Genomic DNA, 25,398 nt, shown 5'->3' with positions numbered 1-25,398 from the left:
CTAGCGGCGCAAAGATGAAATATCTATACAGGCAGACTGCCTCCTATGGGGAAATCGGGTAATCGTGCCAAAAAAGGGCAGGGACACTTTCATCAGTGATCACCACAGCACCCACCCGGGCATTGTAATGATGAAAGCGATAGCCAGATCTCACATGTGGTGGCCCGGTATTGATGCAGACTTAGAATCCTGCGTGCACAAATGTAATACATGTTCACAGTTAAGCAATGCACCCAGGGAGGCGCCACTAAGTTTATAGCCCTCCAAACCGTGGTCCAGGGTCCATGTTGACTATGCAGGCCCATTCTTGGGAAAAAGTTTCTTAGTGGTTGTAGATGCGTACTCCAAATGGATTGAATGTATGATAATGTCGGCAAGCATGTCCGCTGCCACCATTGAAAGCCTACGGGCCATGTTTGTCATGCACAGCCTGCCTGATGTCCTTGTAAGTGACAATGGGCCGTGCTTCACCAGTGCCCAGTTCAAGGAGTTCATGACCCGCAATGGGATCAAACATGTCACATCTGCCCCGTTTAAACCTGCGTCCAACGGTCAGGCAGAACGAGCAGTTCAAACAATAAAACAGAGCTTGAAAAGGGTAACTGAAGGCTCACTGCAGACTCGCTTATCCCGAGTCCTGCTTAGTTACCGCACAAGACCCCACTCGCTCACTGGGGTCCCTCCCGCTGAACTGCTCATGAAAAGGGCACTTATGACAAGGCTCTCGTTAGTACACCCTGATCTACACGAACAGGTAGAGAGCAGGCGGCTTCAACAGAATACATATCATGATCACACAAATGTGTCACGCAAAATTGAGATAAATGATCCTGTATTTGTGTTGAACTATGGACAAGGTCCCAAGTGGCTTCCTGGCACTGTTTTGGCCAAAGAGGGGAGTAGGGTGTTTGTGGTCAAACACTCAAATGGACTCACCTGCAGGAAACAATTGGACCAAACCAAACTCAGATTTACGGACTATCCAGAACAACCCACAATTTGACTCCGCCTTTATCGACCCTCCAACACACAAACAAGTGGCAACCGACCCAGCGGGTGACCACGAAGCAGAACCCATCACCCACAGCAGCCCAGCAGGACTCACCACCCCCAGCAGCCCAGCAAAGCCAGCTGCGCAGCAGCCCAGCAAGGGCCCAACAAACAACTCACCAAAACCAGCATTTGCACCGAGACAATCAACCAGGGAAAGGAAGGCCCCAGACTGACTCACATTGTAAATAGTTACACTATTGACTTTGTGGGGGGTGAGAGTGTTGTTATGTATGTAAACCTGTAAATACCATGTCTAACTACCAGAGGGCTTATCCCCTGGAGTCCCAAGGGATCCCACAATTCCTTGGGAGCACCTGTATATAAGGAGGCCTCACAGGCTGGAGAGGCACTCTGAGATCTGTAATAAAGGACTACAGTAACACCTTACTTTGAACTTGCAGTATCTGGTCTGACTCTTTATTCAAGACTTAACATCGGCCATGGAGTCTGAAGAGGGAGCTGGATAATACTGGATGGTAAACCATCAAATATAATCTACAAGTGAGGTGGAAATGAATAATTCACAGGCTCTGGAGGTGTGAGCGACTCCTACTGATGAGTCAGGTAGGTTCCCTAATCAATAGCTTCCTCCTGAGCACTTTGTACCACAAGTTGGTACGAATATAATCAAATCGCATGTACTGTACTTGTATTCATATTTATTGACTTTACTCTGGACTGTTATACAGACAGAGAGCATGCTAAAAATCTGTCATGCCTTTACATCAAGTAGCCTGTACATTTCTGCAGATAATGTTGTCAACCATCTTGAAAATCCTGCTGGTGGGAATTAACCCTGGAGTTGTTGTGATGCTGTAAAACAACTAATATTACTGTAAGTCACACATCAGGAATAGCTAGCTTCCCCACAGGCTTACTGGGTTAATGCCCAGCACCATGTGATACCAAGCAAGATACCAGGTTTGATGTCCAGTCTGTGAGGTTAGTTCATCTCAGCTGAGGCAGAAGTTGGAGCCTTAAAGTAGGCCTGTGTCCCTGGGTGCAACTCAGACAGGATTCCCACTTCCAATCACTATCCAGTGACTCTGCTGGAGAGAAAAGAGCACGTGTATGGGTGCTGGGTGAGCACAGGGCAAAATAAACAGAAGAAACAAGAAGTATTATCCTCACCCTCAATGGGTTAAGGAGGCGAAATCGGTCTTTGGCAATAGCACAAATCACACTCACAGCAAATCAGCAGCCTGTTTTACACGCTATCCGATTTCTTTATTGAAGTCAGTGAAAAAACAAATTGGGCGAGGTGTAAAACAGGCCACTGATTTGCTATCGCCCCATCTGTGCTACCGCCAATATCATCCTCCACAGATTCACACTGTGACAAATTATTAAAAGGGAGTCTTTTTAGCTCATGAATCAAGACCATTTTGCAGATTGGGTGGAAATGAATCCCACTTCCTACATCTAAATCAGTTATGCAAAAGAGGGACCGTTGAATAATAATGCTGTGTTGAGCAGTTTGCAGCTTCTGGTGACAGGAATGAATACTAAACATATCTAACTAAACATACCTGGGGACCTGTGCAGTTGAAGAAACAGTTAACACAGGCAGAGGTGGGACCGAGCAGTCTTTAGACACTTCCAAAGACCAGCAATTCAAATGGAAATTCTCTCCCATCTTGCCACCTTTAGTACCCTGACTTCCTGTGGATGTAGGAGGGAATTAATGCTCCGGATAATCTGGAGTTAGGAATAGGGTAGCCAACCCTCCAGGATTGTTCTGAAGTCTCCAAGAATGAAATATTTATGTCCTGGCACTGCAGCGAGCAGAAAAATCATAGGGGTATTATAGAAAAATGATTTTTCTTCCATTTTCTTTGATACTCTCATATATGTTATGAAAATATTGTAAATGGGGAAAAAGGGCAGTTTGGTTCTGTAGGGTGGTTGGAGGTGGGAGGTCATGTGAAGAAACCTCCAAGAATACATCTGACCAGAGTTGGTGACCCAAATTGGGAGAAATAAGGGATGCTTTACAAACAGGTTAGATAGCGCCCTGCAGATACACAAGCCATCTATAAACAGTTGGCTGAACAAATTGGCTTGCTGATCAGCTTGCTGATGCCACTCAATTATCCCAGGCTACAGTTTCCCACCCACTTTGGAGATTGCTTGATGGACCTGATGTGTCAAATGCCTCAGCTGTAGGGATCTTGTGACAGCTTTGAATGTAAGTGTAGCTTGTGGATTAAGGAGAGGAGGGGCATAGAAACATAGAAACATAGAAAATAGGTGCAGGAGTAGGCCATTCAGCCCTTCTAGCCTGCATCGCCATTCAATGAGTTCATGGCTGAACATGCAACTTCAGTACGCCATTCCTGCTTTCTCTCCATACCCCTTGATCCCCCTAGTAGTAAGGACTACATCTAACTCCTTTTTGAATATATTTAGTGAATTGGCCTCAACAACTTTCTGTGGTAGAGAATTCCACAGGTTCACCACTCTCTGGGTGAAGAAGTTTCTCCTCATCTCGGTCCTAAATGGCTTACCCCTTATCCTTAGACTGTGACCCCTGGTTCTGGACTTCCCCAACATTGGGAACATTCTTCCTGCATCTAACCTGTCTAAACCCGTCAGAATTTTAAACGTTTCTATGAGATCCCCTCTCATTCTTCTGAACTCCAGTGAATACAAGCCCAGTTGATCCAGTCTTTCTTGATATGTCAGTCCCGCCATCCTGGGAATCAGTCTTGTGAACCTTCGCTGCACTCCCTCAATAGCAAGAATGTCCTTCCTCAAGTTAGGAGACCAAAACTGTACACAATACTCCAGGTGTGGCCTCACCGAGGCCCTGTACAACTGCAGTAACACCTCCCTGCCCCTGTACTCAAATCCCCTCGCTATGAAGGCCAACATGCCATTTGCTTTCTTAACCGCCTGTTGTACCTGCATGCCAATCTTCAATGACTGATGTACCATGACACCCAGGTCTCGTTGCACCTCCCCTTTTCCTAATCTGTCACCATTCAGATAATAGTCTGTCTCTCTGTTTTTACCACCAAAGTGGATAACCTCACATTTATCCACATTATACTTCATCTGCCATGCATTTGCCCACTCACCGAACAACCTATCCAAGTCACTCTGCAGCCTCATAGTATCCTCCTCGCGTCTCACACTGCCACCCAACTTAGTGTCATCCGCAAATTTGGAGATACTACATTTAATCCCCTCGTCTAAATCATTAATGTACAATGTAAACAGCTGGGGCCCCAGCACAGAACCTTGCGATACACCACTAGTCACTGCCTGCCATTCTGAAAAGTACCCATTTACTCCTACTCTTTGCTTCCTGTCTGCCAACCAGTTCTCAATCCACGTCAGCATGCTACCCCCAATCCCATGTACTTTAACTTTGCACATTAATCTCTTGTGTGGGACCTGGTCGAAAGCCTTCTGAAAGTCCAAATACACCACATCAACTGGTTCTCCCTTGTCCACTCTACTGGAAATATCCTCAAAAATTTCCAGAAGATTTGTCAAGCATGATTTCCCTTTCACAAATCCATGCTGACTTGGACCTATCCAAATGCACTGCTATGACATCCTTAATAATTGATTCTATCAATTTACCCACTACTGATGTCAGGCTGACCGGTCTATAATTCCCTGTTTTCTCTCCCTCCTTTTTTAAAAAGTGGGGTTACATTGGCTACCCTCCACTCCATAGGAACTGATCCAGAGTCTATGGAATGTTGGAAAATGACTGTCAATGCATCTGCTATTTCCAAGGCCACCTCCTTAAGTACTCTGGGATGCAGACCATCAGGCCCTGGGGATTTATCGGCCTTCAATCCCATCAATTTCCCCAACACAATTTCACGACTAATAAGGATTTCCCTCAGTTCCTCCTTCTTACGAGACCCTCTGACCCCTTTTATATCCGGAAGGTTGTTTGTGTCCTCCTTAGTAAATACCGAACCAAAGTACTTGTTCAATTGGTCTGCCATTTCTTTGTTCCCAGTTATGACTTCCCCTGATTCTGACTGCAGGGGACCTACGTTTGTCTTTACTAACCTTTTTCTCTTTATATATCTATATAAGCTTTTGCAGTCCATTTTAATGTTCCCTGCAAGCTTCCTCTCGTACTCTATTTTCCCTGCCCTAATCAAACCCTTTGTCCTCCTTTGCTGAGTTCTAAATTTCTCCCAGTCCCCGGGTTCGCTGATATTTCTGGCCAATTTGTATGCCACTTCCTTGGCTTTAATACTATCCCTGATTTCCCTTGACAGCCACGGTTGAGCCACCTTCCCTTTTTTATTTTTACGGCAGACAGGAATGTACAATTGTTGTATTTCATCCATGTCTGCCATTGCCCATCCACAGTCAACCCCTTCAGTATCATTTGCCAATCTATCCTAGCCAATTCATGCCTCATACCTTCAAAGTTACCCTCTTTAAATTCTGGACCATGGTCTCTGAATTAACTGTTTCATTCTCCATCCTAATGTAGAATTCCACCATATTATGGTCACTCTTCCCCAAGGGGCCTCGCACAACAAGATTGCTAATTAATCCTCTTTCATTACACAACACCCAGTCTAAGATGGCCTCCCCCCTAGTTGGTTCCTCGACATATTAATCTAGAAAACCATCCCTTATGCACTCCAGGAAATCCTCCTCCACCGTATTGCTTCCACTTTGGTTAGCCCAATCTATATGCATATTAAAGTCACCCATGATAATTGCTACACCTTTATTGCATGCACCCCTAATTTCCTGTTTGATGCCCTCCCCAACATTACTACTACTGTTTGGAGGTCTGTACACAACTCCCACTAGCGATTTCTGCCCCTTGGTATTCCGTAGCTCCACCCATACCGATTCCACATTATCCAAGCTAATGTCTTTCCTTACAATTGCATTAATTTCCTCTTTAACCAGCAACGCCACCCCACCTCCTTTTCCTTTGTGTCTATCCTTCCTAAATGTTGAATACCCTTGGATCTTGAGTTCCCAGCCTTGGCCACCCTGGAGCCATGTCTCCGTGATGCCAACCACATCGTATCCGTTAACTGCTATCTGCACAGTTAATTCATCCACCTTATTCCGAATACTCCTCGCATTGAGGCACAGAGCCTTCAGGCTTGCCTTTTTAACCCACTTGGACCCTTTAGAATTTTGCTGCAAAGTGGCCCTTTTTGTTTTTTGCCTTGGGTTTCTCTGCCCTCCACTTTTACTCATCTCCTTTCTGTCTTTTGCTTCTGTCTCCATTTTGTTTCTCTCTGTCTCCCTGCATTGGTTCCCATCCCCCTGCCATATTAGTTTAACTCCTCCCCAACAGCACTAGCAAACACTCCTCCTAGGACATTGGTTCCAGTCCTGCCCAGGTGCAGACCGTCTGGTTTGTACTGGTCCCACCTCCCCCAGAACCGGTTCCAATCCCCCAGGAATTTGAATCCCTCCCTTCTGCACCACTCCTCAAGCCACGTATTCATCTGAGCTATCCTGTAATTCCTACTCTGTCTAGCACATGGCACTGGTAGCAATCCATAGATTACTACTTTTGAGGTCCTACTTATTAATTTAGCTCCTAGCTCCTTAAATTCGTGTCGTAGGACCTCATCCTTATGTGTCTTCATGATGGTGATACATCTACCTAATTCCTGCTAGGCTAGTGGGAAGGGTTAGATAGCCTTGCTCAGCCCATGAAAATCTAGTTGACTAGGTGGTCTGATGGTGGTGATATGTCTGTTTGATCTGCAGTCTACAACTTTTAATGTAACAGAATCTTACCTCAGTCCTTGCAAAACAATTCTATAAGATTACAGAATGGTTCCACCTGGATGGGGTCATGATTTTCCTGTCCAATTTTCTCCTCTCTTCCCTTGAAATTGCTGACCTTCATTTAAGTTCAGGACCACGGGTGCCAGCAGGTCTCCAGTACAACCCATGTGATCATTTTTCACACGTGAGACTGGAGGGAGAGTCAGCAGGTCACTCTACCCTGGTGCCGATCCTGTCCTCTAAATCTGTCCTCTGGTCCTGTCCTCCAAGGCCCACAGATTGATAATGTTCATTGATAAAATGCAACAACAACTTGCAATTATATAAAGTCACAACATGCTTCACCGGAGCAGTATCAGACAAAAACCCTGTCTGGTATCAGCTAACTCAACACAAAGTGGGGATTGAATCTGGGACCTTTGTTCTGTGTGACTTACTACCGCATCTCACTGTCCAATAAAGCATTGAGGGAACTGGGCTGTGGTTATAGAACTGTTTCGATGACATGTGGACTGTGACCAGTCTGATTTTCTCTCACTTAAGATACTGGGACTATTTCCAGTGGAGCAGAGAAGGCTAACAGGGGATTTAATAGAGGGTTTTAAAATTATGAATGGTTTTGACAGATAAATAAGGAACGATTATTTCCTTTAGTTTAGGAGTCAGTAATGGGGGGTTATCAATTTGAAATTAACATTAAGAATGTGAGGAGTGAGGGTAGGAGAAATTTACGTAGGGAGTGTTAGAGCATGGAGTGCTTTGCTGCAGAGACTGGTTGAGATATCTTTTAAGAGAAAAATAGATAAACATTCGAAATGAAGGAAGATACAGAGTCATGGGGAGATAACAAGCTAATTGATTAGTTTTGGATTGTTCCAGCAAAGAGCCAGCATATCCATAATCGTCAAAGTTTCCTCTTACTGAGCCGTAAACTTCTATGGTTTTATGATAATAACATTACATTTCAGACTTTGCCTTTGGAGAATCTGAAATTTGGAATCAGAATCCAAATTAGCCCAAATAGTCAGCTATGGAAAGTAATTTAAATTACCATAAAAAGGGACCTCCAATCACAAAATAAGATTTGGTACCAATGTGTGATCTACAATAGCAGCAATAACTTGAACTTAAGTTTATATAGTGCCATTAGCATAGAAAACTGCCCGAGGTGTTTCACAGATAGAAATTGGGATTGAATTCTGGGCTAGGAGGGGAGAGATTACGAAATAGAGCAGAAAGCATGGCTGAAATATTGGGTTTTGAGAAGATTTTTAAATATGAAAAGAGGTGGAGACGCAATGAGGTCTAGGGAAAGACTTCCGAAGAAGAGGACAGTTATGACTCCAGGCTCTCCCATCAATGGTGTGGTGAAACAAGGGGAAGATAAATACTCGGCTAGAATTAGAGGAAGAGAGTATTCTGGAGGGCTTATAGAGCTGGAAGAGGTTGATGCAAGGCCCTGGAGGGATTTACAGACAAGAATAGCAATAGATTGGAGGATGGTGGTGATGGGTGAATGAGACAGGATAGGGCAGGACACATGTGGCAGAATTTTGGATAAGTTGGAGTTAATGAAAGGAGAAGAGTAGAAGACCAGCAAGAAGGGCAATGTGGTGGGAATACCATTACCTTCATGTTCCCCTCCAACTTGGCTATCTATTGCCATTCCTTCATCTTCGCTGAATCAATATGCTAGAATCCCCACTAAACATCATTCCGGGAGTGGTTCAAGGAGAAGGCCCGCCACCATCTTCTGAGGGCAGTTAGGGATGGGCAATAAATGCCGCCTTGCCAGTGTTGTCCACATACCAAGAAGAAATATAGAAAAAAAGGGGCTACTGAGGTGGGGATGGAAGCGCGCAATGTTGCAGGTGTAGAAGTAAGTGATTTTGGTGATGAGTAAATGTCTGTTTTAAAGCTCAGCTCTGTATCAAAAATTACACCGATTATGGCTGGCCTGGTTGAGTTGAGAGAATGACTGGGGAGGGGGATGAAATCAATGTCAAGGGAGCAGAGTCTGTGGGGGAGGCCCAAAGACAATGGCTTCAGTCTTCCTGATGTTATGCTGGAGGAAGTTGTAGCTCATCCAGGATTTGAAATCTGATATATAGTCTGACAGCATAGAGGTGGTCGCAAGAAGTGATGAAGAGTTAAAGTTGGGTGTCGTTAGCGTATGTGCTTGCAGATGATGTTGCCAAAGACCAGCATGTAGATTAAGAAACATGTCTCAGTTTTGACACAACTGTTTGCAATTTCTGTCGCATTGTGGTGTCTACATCACTAAAGCATAACTGAATGACTTAATATGCATACTTAAGTGTCCATAGGTTTGCCGGAAATATGGCCCCTATGTCATAGAATTACACCAACGACCCAGATCCCGTGTTGCAATTAGCCTCTGATTTCATCGAGCGGTTGGAAGATGCTTTAAAAGTGACAGCAATGCAATTGCACTGCCAGTAGATGGCGCACCTGTTTTAGATAGCTACCAACGATGTTTCGGTGCAATATTTTCAAAGTCAGGCAATTTGCTTCCATGGGAGGAAGGCAGTTATCTCACCAAGACTTTCAGATGACTTTTGCTTTCATAGATTATAATCATTAGTGCTGTTCGTTTTACTTGAGATCTTTGTAAAAAAACAAATTTGATGTGTTATGCATAGGTTCAAAATGTAATTATCACTTTAGACAAGGGATAGAGTATCAAAATATTTTTATTTCAACTGTGGCACTTTCATTAAGACATTTTACAACTATATATAACTAACAACTAAATAACATAAAAATGTGGTCTACTGCTATATAATTATAAATAACTAAACATTACACCGCTACATAACTAAACAGCTATTGAACTGTTATCTAAACTATTATACAACTGAACTATAAAACTGTAAATCTTTAAACAATTATATAAACAAGTATGTAACTATAAATTCCAGTATTATATAACTAAACAACTAGATTATTGTAAACAATTATTAAAACTGTTGTCACAGAATTCAATTGCATAAACCATAATTCATCTATAATATATTAAAAATCGTAAATCTGCATGCACTTTCCCTCTACAAAGCCTTACTTCCTATTGTCAATGTTTCCATTATAAACTCCTATGTCTACATTTATAATGGGCACTGACTATAGAAACTTGCCATGCTGTAATTACACCCACCTACCCATGGTGAAATTCTCTGCTTTCCAATTTGTTATTTAACTATAAATTATAATATAAAATCAAAGTATTATACAAAATTAGGATGGAATGTACAATTTTAAAAAGGGGACTGGATTATTGGGACTGCATGCCCCAGTCCAATTAGCCCTGGGCTCTAAACTGACTCCACCTGAAGACTACACTGGGTCTTGATTGCTTGTGTGCAACACCTCAGCCAATTGACTGACTTATTTTAAATGGGTTGTTACTAAGATTGCAAATTGTGATTTCAACCCGAATGTCAATTAACGGTTTTCGGGTATTAGATTGCCTTGAAAATTAAATCAGTATTGTCAGGCAGCAAGTTATGAAGTAGGGCTTTGTAAGATATGGCTTAGAACACTGATACATGCTCCAGGCCAGCTGTGTGACAAACACAAGGTTCGGGGATCATGGGCTCAATTTTCTCCAAAGCATTTTTTTGGCATACCTGAAGAGTTACCCGATTTTTGGGGCCCAAGTACAACAAAAAAAAAGTTGTAAGTTTCCCCATTGGATCTCTTCATTTTGGCATAGCCTAACCCGACCTTTAGTTTTGGGGGTGGAGCCTTGATTTGCACCAAAAAGATCAGGCTGCCATGGTAATCAGGGACACAATGCGAGCTGAGGCTGCAAAGTGAAGCATACAGCCACCTCCCAACACATTAACAGAATTGTAAAACACATAGCACCACCTTACCTCCAACCCCGCCCGAAGGCTGTCCGGTCTTCTCGGTCGTTGGTTCGGGTCTCTGTCTCTCTCTCTCATCTCTCTCTCTCTCTCTTTCTCTCTCTTGTGGACCGAGAATGGGACTAGCCTGTGAGTGTGAACCGGGGACTGAGAATGGGATCGGACTGTGTGTGAACTGGGAACTGAGAATGGGACCGGACTGTGTGAACCGGGGACCGAGAATGGGATCAGACTGTGTGTGTGAACCGGGGACCGAGAATAGGACCGGACTGTGTGTGTGAACAGGGGACCGAGAATGGGACCGGACTGTGTGTGAACCGGGGACTGAGAATGGGACCGGACTGTGTGTGAACTGGGGACCGAGAATGGGATCAGACTGTGTGTGTGAACCGGGGACCGAGAATAGGACCGGACTGTGTGTGTGAACCGGGGACCGAGAATGGGACTGGACTGTGTGTGTGAACCGGGGACCGAGAATGGGACTGGACTGTGTGTGAACTGGGGACTGATAATGGGATCGGACTGTGTGTGTGAACTGGGGACCGAGAATGGGATCAGACTGTGTGTGTGAACCGGGGACCGAGAATAGGACCGGACTGTGTGTGTGAACCGGGGACCGAGAATGGGACTGGACTGTGTGTGAACAGGGGACTGAGAATGGGATCAGACTGTGTGTGTGAACCGGGGACCGAGAATGGGATCAGACTGTGTGTGTGAACCGGGGACCGAGAATAGGACCGGACTGTGTGTGTGAACCGGGGACCGAGAATGGGACTGGACTGTGTGTGAACTGGGGACTGATAATGGGATCGGACTGTGTGTGTGAACCGGGGACCGAGAATGGGATCAGACTGTGTGTGTGAACCGGGGACCGAGAATAGGACCGGACTGTGTGTGTGAACCGGGGACCGAGAATGGGACTGGACTGTGTGTGAACTGGGGACTGATAATGGGATCGGACTGTGTGTGTGAACCGGGGACTGATAATGGGATCGGACTGTGTGTATGAACCGGGGACCGAGAATGGGATCGGATTGTGTGTGAGAACAGGGGACCGAACTGTGTGTGAACTGGGGACTGATAATGGGACCAGACTGTGTGTGTGAACCGGGGACCGAGAATGGGATCGGACTGTGTTTGTGAACCGGGGACTGAGAATGGGACCGGACTGTGTGTGTGAACCGGGGACTGAGAATGGGACCGGACTGTGTGTGTGAACCGGGGACTGAGAATGGGACCGGACTGTGTGTGTGAACCGGGGACTGAGAATGGGACCGGACTGTGTGTGTGAACCGGGGACTGAGAATGGGACCGGACTGTGTGTGTGAACCGGGGACTGAGAATGGGATCGGACTGTGTGTGTGAACTGGGGACTGAGAATAGGATCGGACTGTGTGTGAGAACCGGGGACTGAGAATGGGATCGGACTGTGTGTGTGAACCGGGTAACTGAGAATGGGACCGGACTGTGTGTGAGAACAGAGGACCGAGAATGGGATCGGACTGTGTGTGTGAACAGGCGACCGAGAATGGGATCGGACTGTGTGTGTGAACCGAGGACTGATAATAGGACCGGACTGTGTGTAAACTGGGGACTGAGAATGGGATCGGACTGTGTGTGAACCGGGGACTGAGAATGGGATCGGACTGTGTGTGAACCGGGGACCGAGAATGGGATCGGACTGTGTGTGAACCGGGGACCGAGAATGGGATCGGACTGTCTGTGAACCGGGGACCGAGAATGGGATCGGACTGTGTGTGAACCGAGGACTGATAATAGGACCGGACTGTGTGTGAACTGGGGACTGATAATGGGATCGGACTGTGTGTGAACCGGGGACTGAGAATGGGATCGGACTGTGTGTGAACCGGGGACTGAGAATGGGATTGGACTGTGTGTGTGAACCGGGGACTGAGAATGGGATCGGACTGTGTGTGAACCGGGGACCGAGAATGGGATCGGACAGCCTTCGGGCGGCTTTGGAGGTAAGTTGCTGCTATGTGCTTTTCAATTCTTTCAGTGTGTTTGAGCATCTGCTGTGCCACTTTCCTTACTTGCGCTGATTTCCTTAACTCTAGGGAAGGTTTTTCAGGACAGGCCACATACGCTGGAGTAACTCTCAGCTGGCCAAATTTCCCTAAATGGCCAGAAGTGGCGTAGGTGGCTGGTTACGCCCCCTTTAGTTGAAAAAAAAACTGACTTAAAAAATTTGTAACTTTCTGAGTTATGCTGGTGCAAATTGATTGGGGAAACTGGGGATTTTTAAGTTATGCCAAAAAAAGCAGCCTGCTCCAAAAACAATGGCGCAAATACTGGGGAAAATTGAGCCCCATGAGTGGTGGGAATTGGTCGATAATGTGGGATTGCACCTGTGGTACTGAAAAATCTCCATGTGCTTTGTAATAGTGCAAGCGATTGCATTAATTGCTTACATTATCTTGGTATGTTGGCTTAAACGTGTGATGCAGTGATTGTCACGGCAAATGTATAACTATCAATTAACATAATTGATTAAATAATGAGGGATCAGAAATTGTTCTTCTCACTCAAGGTGGGGAGTTTGTAAGGATTTAGAAATTGACATCTTTTGCTGCCTACTTTACCATCATGCCACATGTAGTCAAATAGACCTAGTATAAACCTAAAAACAATTTCTTATGCATTAAGACAGAACAGAGACTATTGGAACTTACATACTGGTCCGAAGTTAATCACATCAGGTGGCCATCGTCAGATAAGGAAGTGCTAGTATCTGTGATTACCTGAAACAATGGGAAAAGCAGACCTTGTAAACAGATGGCCCCTGAACATGTTAAACATTTGGGCTGTGAGTGAGACATCTCATGTTCTTCTGATATGCTAAAATGAAAGAAAACATTAACTTGATCAAACAGCCAAGTCAGTGGCTACACTTCAAAAAGTGCTTCATTGGCTGTGAAGCGTTTTGAGACGTCTGGTGGTCATGAAAAGTGCTATATAAATACAAGTCTTTCTTTTTCTTTTTTTTATGGGTCTGGTGACTGAAAGAGTTTTAAGAACACAGATGAAGTAGCTACTAGTTGTGGAGGTCGAGGTGCAAGAAGTGGGCAGCTCGGTTGCGTGCTCTCCAGGAAGAACAGGGTAATACCATTTTACTTCTCTGTAAATTACTGCTTAAATACTGAAATGCATTAATACTCGCTCGTGTTTGAAATAAAGACCGTTGTACCCAATTTGGTGTTGCCACGAATCTATTACAGCTTACCATTGTATATGCAACATATTCACTTCTTGCCTCACCATTTTAGTGCGTGAGTGTTGTAATTTACATTTACACAGATATTTCCAGGCCATATATATCTAAGCCAGACACCTAATTGTTTACTGACATTATGACAATAGCTCATTCAGGTTCACCTGTAGAAAATTTTTTCAACAATGATGACCTTTGGGAAAGCGAGTATCGTCTTAAGCACAGATTTAAGACCAAATCAACAATTTATCATTTTAGGTTGTCTTTAAGCAGCCATCATAAACAAGATAAGGGCTGAAGTTCCAGGTTTTTTTCTATTCATTCCTGGGATGTGGGCGTCGCTGGCAAGGCCGGCATTTATTGCCCATCCCTAATTTCCCTTGAGAAGGTGGTGGTGAGCCGCCTTCTTGAACTGCTGCAGTCCGTGTGGTGAAGGTATTCCCACAGTGCTCTTAGGGAGGGCGTTCCAGGATTTTGACCCAATGACGATGAAGGAACGGCGATATATCTCCAAGTCAGGATGGTGTGTGATTTGGAGGGGAATTAGAAGTGATGGTGTTCCCATTTGCTTGCTGCCCTGGGAAGAGAGCAACTTGGACGAACCACTCTTGGCGGTGGCGGGGGATGGTGGGGTGGGGTGGGGGTGAGGGCAGTGGAGGCAAGACTTTGAGACTGAACCTGAATCCACCTGGTATTCACCCCATTTAGTTTGCATCAGGAATTCTGAGTCCCTCCCCATCCCATCCCACACACATCTGCAGCCAGCTTTGGGGCATTCCTGTGCAACCCTAAAAATTGCCTTTTAGCAGGCTCTCCTTAGATTCTGTGGAAGCCATGCCTGCTGAGAGCAAAGGTTTTACTGGGCACAGGTGGAAGATGGAATTTAATACAGAGAAGAGTGAGGTGATGCATTTTGACAGAAGAGATAGGGAGAGGCAATATCGACTTAATGGCACAGTTCTAAAGAGTGTGCAGGGACAGAGGGACCTGGGGAGTTCATGCGCATAGATCCTTGATGGTGACAGGACATATTGAGAGAGTAGTTAGCAAAGTATAACAGATACTGGGCTTCATAAATAGAGGTATCGAGTTCAAAAGCAGGGACGTTATATTGAACCTTTTATAAAGCTTTGGTTAGGTCACAACTAGAGTATTGCATCCAGTTCTGGTCACCACACTTTAGGAAGGATGTGAAGGTCCTTGAGAGGGTGCAGAGGAGATTTACCAGAATGGTTCCAGGGATGAAGGATTTTAGCTACAAGGTTAGGTTGGAGAAGCTGGGGTCGTTTGCCTTGAAGCAAAGGAGCTTGACGGGAGATTTGAGAGAGGTATACAAGATTATGACAGGTTTGGATAAGGTAGGCAGAGCAAGGCTGTTCCCATTAGCTGATGGTACAAGGACTAGGGGACACAGATTTAAGGTTTTGGGCAAGAGATACTGGGAGGATGTGAGGAAGAACTTTTTTTACAGTGATTGGTAATGACCTGGAACTTGCTGCCAATGAGGGTGGTGAAAGCGGAGATGATCAATGATTTCAAAAGGTAATTGGAAGGACACTTGAGGAAAATTGACTTGCAGGGCTACGGGGATAGAGAGGGGGAATGGGACTGACTGGATTGCTCTACAGAGAGTCGACATGGACTCAATGGGCCAAATGGCCTCCTTCGGTGCCGTAATGACATTATGACTCTATGAATGGTTGAGCAGATCGATAGCTGCAATGGTAACGTGGCGAATGGTAGGCCAAAGTCTAGGCAATAGGAGTTTGAAAGTGCAGTTATAAGTGCCTTGGGGTTTTTTTTTTCCAGGGGCGAACTCAGAAGAAAGTGGGGTTGGAAGGGGGTTGGGGATACAAATGGTGAGAGATACAATGAAGAGATCAGGGATAACCTTGTCTGTGATAAAGATCATGGAAATAGAGAGGCCATGTGAGATGGCAAGGTCATGGGATTGGCAATGAATATGGGTAAGCGAGTTTATACAGAGGAGACGTAAAGGCAGTAGAGCATTGAATTCAGGGGAAAGAGGGCATGGGGCAGCTGAGATGGAGATTGAAATCACCGTCATTCAGTGCAGAGGCTGAGAGAGAAAAAGAGTGAGGATATCTCAGCGAGAAACATGAGGTGGTGCTTTGGTGTGTGGTAGGGAACGAGGATTTTAAAGGAGAGGTGAGAAGGTTGGGACAAGGTGAGATGCTCAAAGGAAGAGAAGTTGCCAGAGGAGTAAGGAGAGAGACCAAGATGTGATTCGGTGATAATGACCTTGCTGTCACTGCAATGGTTTGGGCTGTGCTTGTGGTGGAAAGTTTAGCCAAGCTAAAAGTTAAAGCCCTTGGGGCCCCCCCCCACTAACATGGTGCTGTTCCGATTTTTCTGCACCTCTTATGGGACAGACGCCACTGTTGCACCTCTGCAGGGTGCAATCCACCTGGCTTAAATATTAAAATTACCCCATCCCCAGCATCCTGGAGGCAGCCAGAAGTCCCACTTCGCCACACTTCTGGCGGTTAAATGGGATCCCACCAATTTTGGATACATATTACTTCAGTGAGAAGGTGTGGGTTTAAGTCCCACTCCAGAGACCTGAGCACAAAATCCAGGCGACACTTCAGATGTAAAAGAGCCCATGGCACTATTCAAAAGAGAGCAGAGGAGTTCTCCCTGATCTCCTGGCCAATATTTGTTTCTCCTCCATCATCACTAATAAAGAGATGATCTGCTCAATATCACATTACTGAATGTGGGACCTTGCTGTGTGCCAAATGGCTGCTGCGTTTAATACATTACAACACCGACTACACTTCAAAAGTACATAATTGGCTGTAAAGTGCTTTGAGAGGTCATGAGGTAGAGAAAGACGCTATCTAAATACTAGATCTTTCTTTTAGTATTTAATGTGTTATGGAGAAGGGCCTGCCTGAGATAACATGGCTTCTTTCACTACATGTGCTGACGAATCTGCTGTCTGTTTCCTTCATTTTCTGATTTTGTGCTAGATTTGCTTTTTATTAGCATTTGGTGTAGCTTTTTTCTACATTTATTGAAGTAAGGGATTTATGTTCACTCAGCATCAGCATCAAGTTCGCCCTGCGTCAATAGAGAATGGATTAACTGCAGGCACTCTTTAGTCTTCTCAGATATCGTACACTATTATTCCCTCTTTATTTTCCCTGTGTTTTCCATCCTGAATTCAAACACAAGGGGCTAGATTTTCCACGTTTTTTGCATACTTAATGCCGACTTAACATCCATTTTTACCGCTGAAATGATGTATAATGCCCATATATCGCCCATTTAGCCACAAAATGGAAACTGACGGGCATTTTTCGGAAACTTATCGCCAAGTGTTACTTTCCCCATGTGCGTAGCGCCAGAAAAAAATAATACCGTCCACCCAATTTTTGGGGGCGGAATCATCAGAACGGGCAAAATCATTGACCATAATATCGCCCAGCGTTAGTTTCTGCACAGAATTAACGCCGAGATTCAATAATACCGACTGCCCACTTTTTTTGTCGTAAAGATCACATTTGCCGAAACTAACAGCCATGAGATCGCCCAGCGTCACTTTCACCACCTCGCACACATATCGCCCACAATATCGCTCGCCCCAAAAAACCGCCCGGAAAAAGTGGAACCAACTGGAACTAATCACAGCGTTATGGCCGCCATGTTCTACATCACATGTCGCATCCTTTAAAAGGCTGCTGTGCTTCAACTTCGGGGGAGGTCGGATGTACTCTGGAGGTCTTTGGAGGTGATGTGAACATCTGTACAAACATCTTGACCATACTGTGACCGACTGGAATTTAATAGTTGTCTTCGTCGGTACGTTCATTCTTTGTGACCAATCGGTGGAAAACAATTGCAATGAGGCCTGTCTTTTCTCACCCTCTCTTGATGACCAATTACATGCTGTAGACTCGAGATGGCCGAAGGTACGCTCCACAGCATTATGTACCCAATGTAAGACGTGCCAGATTGATGAGGAGGACCAGACGTTACACAACCCGAAAGTACAGGGATAAGTGGTCTTACCTCGACTTGCCCGACACCACCTGCCTTCGGAGACTGCGCTTCCACAAAAGGTTATCACCAAGGCATGCCAGCTAATAGGGGGAGATCTGCAGCCTGCCAGCACCATCAGTACTGCACTGTCCATCGAGGTCAAAGTCACCGCGGCACTGTCGTTCTACGCCTCGGGTTCTTTTCAGGCCTCAACTTGCGACATTTGCGGACTTTCTCAGCATGCCACACATTGCTGCATTAGACAGATCACTGAAGCCCTGTACGCACGCAGGAGGGACTTGATCAGCTTCCCTATGACCAGGGAGGCACAGAGTGAGAGGGCTCTAGGATTCTCCAGAATTGAAAACTTCCCCAAGGTGCAGGGAGCAATAGATTGTAAGCACATCGCGATGCGGGCACCTTTTCAGGATGCAGAGGTTTTCAGGAACTGCAAGGGATTCCACTCCCTGAAACTCTTTTTGAGTTTATCTGTAAAACAAAAAACATTAAACCGTGCCACCCGCCCTGGATGACACAGCAGACATTTACAAGGCCTTTTTTTTCCTTTTTTGTGTTTTTCTTTTTTTGGGGTTTTTTTTTTGGGCGCTAAAATCACATTTTTCCAAGTGCCCCCTATAAAAGGGGAGGGGGACACTAAAAGCACCGGCAATTAAAACAAATTAAACTTTAAAACGTAAAATCAAATTAAAATTTGGTTGCCGGGCGTGATGATGCACTCCAGTCCCTCCGGTGCCCACCTCTCTCGCGGAAGGCCGCGAGCGTACCGGTGGACACCGCGTGCTCCATCTCCAAGGACACCCTGGACCGGATGTAAGAGCGGAAGAGAGGCAGGCAGTCAGGTTGAACGACCCCCTTGACCGCCCGCTGCCTGGACCGGCTGATGGCACCCTTGGCCGTGCCCAGGAGCAGTCCTACGAGGAGGCCCTCGGACCTACCCGCTCCCCTCCGCACAGGGTGCCCAAAGATCAGGAGAGTGGGACTGAAGTGCAGCCAGAATTTCAGGAGCAGCCCCTTCAAATAGTGGAACAGGGGCTGCAACCTCGTGCACTCAATAAAAACACGGAACACGGACTCCTCCAGACCGCAGAAATTGCAGGCGGCCTGGGAGTCCGTGAACCGGCTTAAAAATTTATTGCATGGCACTGCTCCGTGCACCACCCTCCAGGCCAAGTCCCCGATGAATAGTGGGAGGATCCCTGCGTAGAGTGCCCTCCATCGGGGACCCCCGCCTCCTCCGGACGGCAAGATGGTACGCCATGGCGTGTCCGGACGGCAGGCGAGGATGGCAAAGTTGAGAGTGTGCAGGAGCAGCCCGTACAGGAAACCCCTCCGCGCGGAACTGAAAGGCACGGAGGGGATTTCCCCGAGGCGGCTCAAGTTGTGAGGCGCCGGCCCCCGAGGGAGGTTCCGGGGTTTGGCGCCGATGAGGAATTCCGTCCGGACAGCGGTCAGTTCGGACGGGATCTCCCCACGTGCCTGAGCCTCCTCGATGCACCTAACGGAGTCAGGGCCCAAAGCTGTTTTTAGCGACTCGATGGCTTCGGACGCGCGGCGGACGTCGGCTGAATTTAGGCGCCGCGCCAGCGTGTCTGGCGCCATCCAGCCCGCTCCTCCGCCATCGAGCAGGTCCCTGACCCTGGTCACCTCACCAGCCACAGCCCTCTCTTCCGACCGCCACATAAAACCTCGGTCGTGGAGGTACGGATTCCCGAGCAGCGGCTCCTGCAGGACGGCCGCCACTCCAGCCGGCGGAGAGCTGCGCTTAGTGGAGACTTTGTTCCAGACCCTGATGAGTTCCTTGTAAAAGACAGGCAGCTCCCGGAGGGCGGTCCTGACACCCCCCAAGTTTCCACTCCCTGAATGTCCAACTCGTTGTCGACCACCTGCAAATTATAATGGCAGTGAATGCTAAATTTCTGGGCAGCATCCATGATACTCACATCCTGAGTGTGTGAGTGAGGCTGCGTGTGTATGAGGGGTGTGTGAAAGCGATTGCGAAGTTGTATGTGAGAGTGAGAGTGAGGGTGTGTGAGAGTGAGTGAGAGGGAGGGTGTGTGAGAGTGAGTATGAGGTGTGTGTGAAAGTGAGAGTTAAGGTGTGTGTGAGTGTGGATGTGTGTGAATGTGAGAGTAAGATTGTGTGTTAGTGTGAGGCTGTGTGTGAGAGTGAATGTGAGGGTGCGTGTGAGTGTGTGTGTGCGTGTGTGTGAAGGTGATGGTGTATGTGAGAGTGAAGGTGTGTGAGTGAGGGTGTGTGAGTGAGGGTGAGGGTGTCTGTGAGAGTTAGACTGAGGGTGAGAGTGTGAGGATGTGTGTGAGGGTGGGTGTGTGTGAGAGTGAGGGTGGGTGTGTGTGAGAGTGAGGGTGTGTGAGTGTGAGGGTGCGTTTGAATGTGAGTGTGAGGGTGTGTTTGAATGTGAGTGTGAGGGTGTGTGTGAATGTGAGTGTGAGGGTGTGTGTGAATGTGAGTGTGAGGGTGTGTGTGAATGTGAGGGTGTGTGTGAATGTGAGGGTGTGTGTGAATGTGAGAGTGAGGGAGTGCGCGAGAGAGTGAGGGAGTGCGCCTGAGTGTGTGTGCGAGTATGAGTGAGGGTGTGTGAGAGTGTGAGCATGAGTGGATGTGTGTGAGTGAGGGTGAGGATGTGTGAGAGTGAGTGTGTGTGTGAGAGTGAAAGGAAGGGTGTGTGTGAGTATGAGGATTTGTGTGTGAGTAAGAGGGAGGGTGTGCAAGAGTGAGGGTATGTGTGAGAGTGAAGGTGAGGGTGTGTGAGAGAATGAGGGTAAGTGAGAGTATGAGAGCGAGGGTGTTTGTGAGGGTGTGTGTGAGAGTGAGGGTGTGTGAGAGTGAGGGTGTGTGAGAGTGAGGGTGTGTGAGAGAAGGTGAGTGTGTGAGTGAGGGTGAGGCTTTATGTGAGGGTGTGTGAGAGAGTGAGGGTGTTTGAGTATGAGAGCGAGGGTGTGTGTGAGTGTGAGGGTGTATGTATGAGACTGAGGGTGTGTGTGAGTGTGAGTGTGCTGGTGTGTGTGGGAGTGATTTTGTGAGTGTGAGGGTGTATTTGAATGTGAGTGTGAGGGTGTTTGAGAGTGAGAGTGATGTGTGGGTGTGTGTGTGAGGGTGTGTGTGTGTGAGTTTGTGAGTGAAGGTGTGCGTGTGTGTGAGGGTGTGTGTGAGAGTCAGTGTGAGGATGTGTGTAAGAGTAAGTGTGCGGGTGTGTATGAGAGTGATTTTGTGTGTGAGGGTGTGCTTGAATGTGAGTGAGAGTGTGTGTGACTGTGAGAGTGTGAGTGAGGGTGTGTGTGAGAGTGAGGGTGTGTGTGAGAATGAGGGTGTGTGTATGAGTGTGAGAGTGAGGGTGTGTGAGTGTGTGCCTCGTCACACAGCAGTGGAACCTGCAATGTTTGAAGATCGACTGATAGTTACAACAACAGGACATCTATTTATTTACAATTTATTAATTTACAAATTTACAAGTCATGTGATGCTAAGATGAGGCAGTGGAGGTTGATTAGGGCCTGTGTGTTTAGGCTTCATTCTGACGGCAACAGCAGCAGTTCCTTAGGGAGCCGTTCATTCAGGTGAGCCTCTGGGCGGATCTTGCTGTGTTGTGTGAGTCCAGAATGGCGATACTATGCAGAACCAAAGATTTCACCTCAGTAAGGAACTGACTGCAATTGAAGCCTCAGCCCCCAAGTTCACTGCCTCGTCTTTTAATGGTGATGTGGATGAGAACAGCGGTTGCACTGGAACAGCTGGGGTGTTGGTCAGATAGATCTTCGAAGACCATGAAAAGTAAGTTGCCCAGCTGATCATGGGGCAAACATTTGGAAATGACCTCTGTGATTTTAATGCTTGATTGAAAGAGGACTGAAATGTCAGGGTTAACTGACTGTTCTCTGAATCTTTTCAGTTCCTCTAACTGCCCTGTTTGCCGGTCCAGATTGGTGCCTTCACACGACAAATGAATGGCCAGGGTTGTGTACAAAGTGTCCAGGGTCATCTGTCGAACAGGAAGCGATGAGTCTGCACAATGCAGCATCTGTCGTCCAATCAGAATCTCCGTGTTATTTCCAGGCACTGCGGGCTCAATTTTGGCCACACGAGATTTCTGGCGAACTTACCATAGGTGCGGCAGTTTTACACGCGTGGAAGTGCGCCAAAAATCTTCGGGGCGATTTTGGCCGCTGTCCCGGGTCTTCTAGCTTCTGGTGTGGCGTGGCGACTGGGTCTGTGGGCGGAGCCAGCGTCCTGCGCTGGAAACAGTGCCGGTACGCTGGACATGCGCAGTAGGATCGGGATTGCCGTGATATCGCGCATGCGCAGTAGAATCGGGTCAGTGGGTGAGTGAGAGAGCTGCAGTTTCAACTGACCGCGCATGCGCAGTAGAATCGGGCTGCCGCTAGAGGAGGAGTTAGGAAAATCAATAAGCACAACAACAATCGCTGCCCACCACCGCCCCCCCCAGACAGAATCAAAAAGCAACATTGCAGCTTATTGTTTATCAGATCCAGCAGATCTTCTGTTTTGTATTAGAGAATTGAGTCGCCTTCCCTTCAGCCTCCTGATAGTTTTTTGCGTTTCTGCCGAGCCCAGCCCAGCCCAGCCTCGCCTCCCCTCCCCCGTCACCCTCCCCTCCTTTCCTTCAGCCTCCCGATGCGTCTATGGTGGCCTCCCCTTTCCCAGGCTGAATGTCCTCCCATACAGGCCGGCCCGCTGCCTTCCCCGGCCGAGTTCAATTCGAGGTAGGATTTACTACAATTATTTATTTATTATTCAATTGTTTACCTGAGTTCTTTATTTTTATTGAGCTTTTTCACCTTTTATTGCAATGTTTGGTGCTTGGTCGCGACTGCCATCGGCTCCCGCACCTAACCCTGACCGAAGGGCATTGTTGGTGCGTGCTCCAGTCGGGAAAGTAAGACTCTTTACTTATTATTTCTTGATTTATTTTATATTTGTATTATTTATTAATTGTTATGGTTTATATGGCTCTTTATTGGTTAAAGTGATGTGTTTAATGCTTTAATCCTTTGTGTTTAATGCTTCCCACCACTGTCTCTGGCTACCTGCGCTGAACTCTTAACTCTGGGTAAGGTTTTTCAGAACGTACAAAAGTGGATACTTACTCTGGCCTAAGTTAGTTTGGAGTAAGTTTTAACTGTCTCAACTTGCATAAATGGCCAAAACAGGGGTAAGTGGTTGGTAATGCCCCCTTTTGAAAACAAAAACCTGAACTAAAAAAAACCTATAACTCACTTACACTGGAGCAACTTAGATGTGGAGAATTGCGATTTTTAAGTTACTCCAAAAATATCTAGTTGCTCCAAAAAAACCAGAGCAACTCCTGCGGAAACTTGGGACCGTACATCACTAACATTGAGCTTCCTCCAGTAAAGTTTCAGGAGCTCTAGGAGCCAAAAATTGCCTCCTTTTTTGAGAGCTGTTCCCGCCTAAGCACCTACTGCTCAGTTGGGGCGGAGGTGACGACTTTTGAGAAATTGACCTTTTTATTTTTGTGGTGGTGCACACTACCGCTTTGCCCGTGTTCCCACCCCATCAGGCATACGCCAACTGGCAGCGACCCCCTGTCCGTCCCATGTGGGAAATTGCCCCGTGGGACCAGATCGGCCGCCGGTCGGTGCCCCCGACAGCTTTCCCCAGCGGGAAGCTGCTAGTGGCTGGGCACCACGTCCGCCCTTAACGGGGAGGGCGCACTGCTGCAACCGACATTTTATTTTAATAGTCGACTGACTCCGAAGTCGGCCTGACAATGGCGGACACAGGTTCACCGGGCCGTCAACAGGCAGCCCCTCTTGGGTACCGGGCCACTGGCCCGGCCGAAACCCTCCCTGGTGGCCCACTGGGCCCAACCAAACTTTGTGCAGAGCTCGCAGTGGCCCGCCCCTTTAACTGAAGGGGAGGGACGTTGTGACGCGTCAGTGTGACACGGCATGTCCGCGTTGCGCTGATGTCATAAGCGTCACCGTGCTGACCGTTCGCCTTCCGCCCTGCTCCCGAATGACTTCCGCCCCTCAGCCGCCCCAAGCACCACCCGGAGAAAAAACTTTTAAGACCTCAATTTCGCTCGACTTTCCACCCCATGGATTGGGGGCGGAGGAAAATCATTAACTCTTCCCTCGAAGGCCATTTCCATGGCTCGCTCTCATTCATAGGTTCCGATTTTTTTATCTGTTTTTACCGCTGGGTGCGATGAGGCGGGCTTCCGATCGATTGTCTCCACTTTGCCGTTTTTTTCGCCGGTCATAACGGAGGCGGAAGGGCGGCGGTAAATGCTGGTGAAGGGCGGAAGTTGGAGTGGGACCGAGTCTCTGCCGCTGTCCTTCAGCGGCGGAGCGGTGGTGACATCATTGCGCGCGTGCGTCACCACGTCTCTCCCCTCATTGAAAGGGGAGAGAAGCAGCGGGGCACCCAAGAGTTGGTGCCAGGCTGCCTGTTGGCGGCCCGACTGAACCCGGGGCAATAATTGTCCGGCCGATCAGGAAGATGGCCGGCAAAAAAAAAATGGCGGCCGCGGCAGTGCGCCCTGCCCTTGAAGGACCGCCGGGCTGCCGTGCCACGCACACACAAAACAAGGTGCTCCGACAGAGAAAGCTGTCGGGGGCACCGCGCGGCGGATTGTTGATTTTTGGAGGTAAATTTCGGGCGGATTGTGATGTAGGTGTGGGAGATCGGCTGTGCGTGCTTTGATGACGCACTTGCGGCAGTCGGCAGAAGCAGGGCGGAAGTGGGGACAGACCGAAAAATCCCCGAGGTGAATTTGGATTGTGGCGGTCAATCAACTGCAGCCCGGCGGCCAGTCGATGCCGCCGCAAAATGGCGGGATTGGGCCTTATCCAGACCCTGAATTTCGGCCCTGCTGTCTTTTGTTGCACTGATCCAGGCTTCTGCATGATTGAAAATGGCGTCAAGTCCTTCAGGGTACAGGTCCTGAAGTAATATTTGCTCCAGAAGATTTTGCAGTGAATCTGTGGTTTGGGTATAAAGCATGACCGTCTCCTGTATTTTATCATTTGTGTCCTCGTCATTGTCCAGTTCTGGAGGTACCAAGCTGACAGTACTGGTCAGGCAGCTTTGAATCAATTGACAGGTGTCACCTTGGTCTGATTCACACTGTAGTTGCACGAGATGCATACAGGGGTTCATGGCTAACTGCCGAACAGGGCTCTGCAGCAGCTCTGGTGGCTCGGCCTCGATAAGATCCTGAATGTATGTAAACAACACCCCGTTTCTGATAAAGCTGATGGGAAGTCTGCAGCGATTTTAAATATAGGGATCTGTGTATTTAACTCACGGTCTGTATTGGGCTGAGCTTTCGGATGAGATCCCTGGATTCAGCTTTATCCCCTGTCCACTTGTAATTAAATGACTAACAGCTGGCAGAATGTGGCTCTCGATTCTGAACAACAGTCCATCAGCCGGTCCAGGCAGTGGGCG

At 47.3% G+C, this 25,398-nt stretch overlaps 2 long non-coding RNA genes across 4 annotated transcripts in view; one reads left to right on the top strand and one right to left on the bottom strand.

The window, feature by feature from the left end:
- Positions 1-1,695: 1,695 nt before the first annotated feature.
- LOC139264316 (uncharacterized) lies at positions 1,696-24,414 on the bottom strand. 3 transcript variants are annotated; one of them, XR_011593313.1, is made up of 4 exons: positions 24,143-24,414; positions 13,379-13,447; positions 9,271-9,425; positions 1,696-2,102 (listed from the first exon to the last, which is right to left on the bottom strand). It is a non-coding gene; the product is annotated as an uncharacterized lncRNA (long non-coding RNA). The 3 variants fall into 3 exon arrangements; XR_011593314.1 differs by having other exon boundaries at positions 1,696-2,099; XR_011593315.1 differs by lacking the exon at positions 9,271-9,425.
- The window catches only part of LOC139264317 (uncharacterized), a 44,258-nt gene continuing 43,190 nt past the window's right edge, over positions 24,331-25,398 (top strand). The window contains exon 1 of the long non-coding RNA XR_011593316.1: positions 24,331-24,595. This is a non-coding gene — a long non-coding RNA (uncharacterized lncRNA). The remainder of the gene's footprint in view (positions 24,596-25,398) is intronic.

Source organism: Pristiophorus japonicus, chromosome 5 (genome assembly GCF_044704955.1).
Source record: "Pristiophorus japonicus isolate sPriJap1 chromosome 5, sPriJap1.hap1, whole genome shotgun sequence".
In the NCBI taxonomy this organism is placed as follows: Eukaryota; Metazoa; Chordata; class Chondrichthyes; family Pristiophoridae; genus Pristiophorus; species Pristiophorus japonicus.
This window is presented reverse-complemented; position numbering and strand designations above follow the sequence as displayed.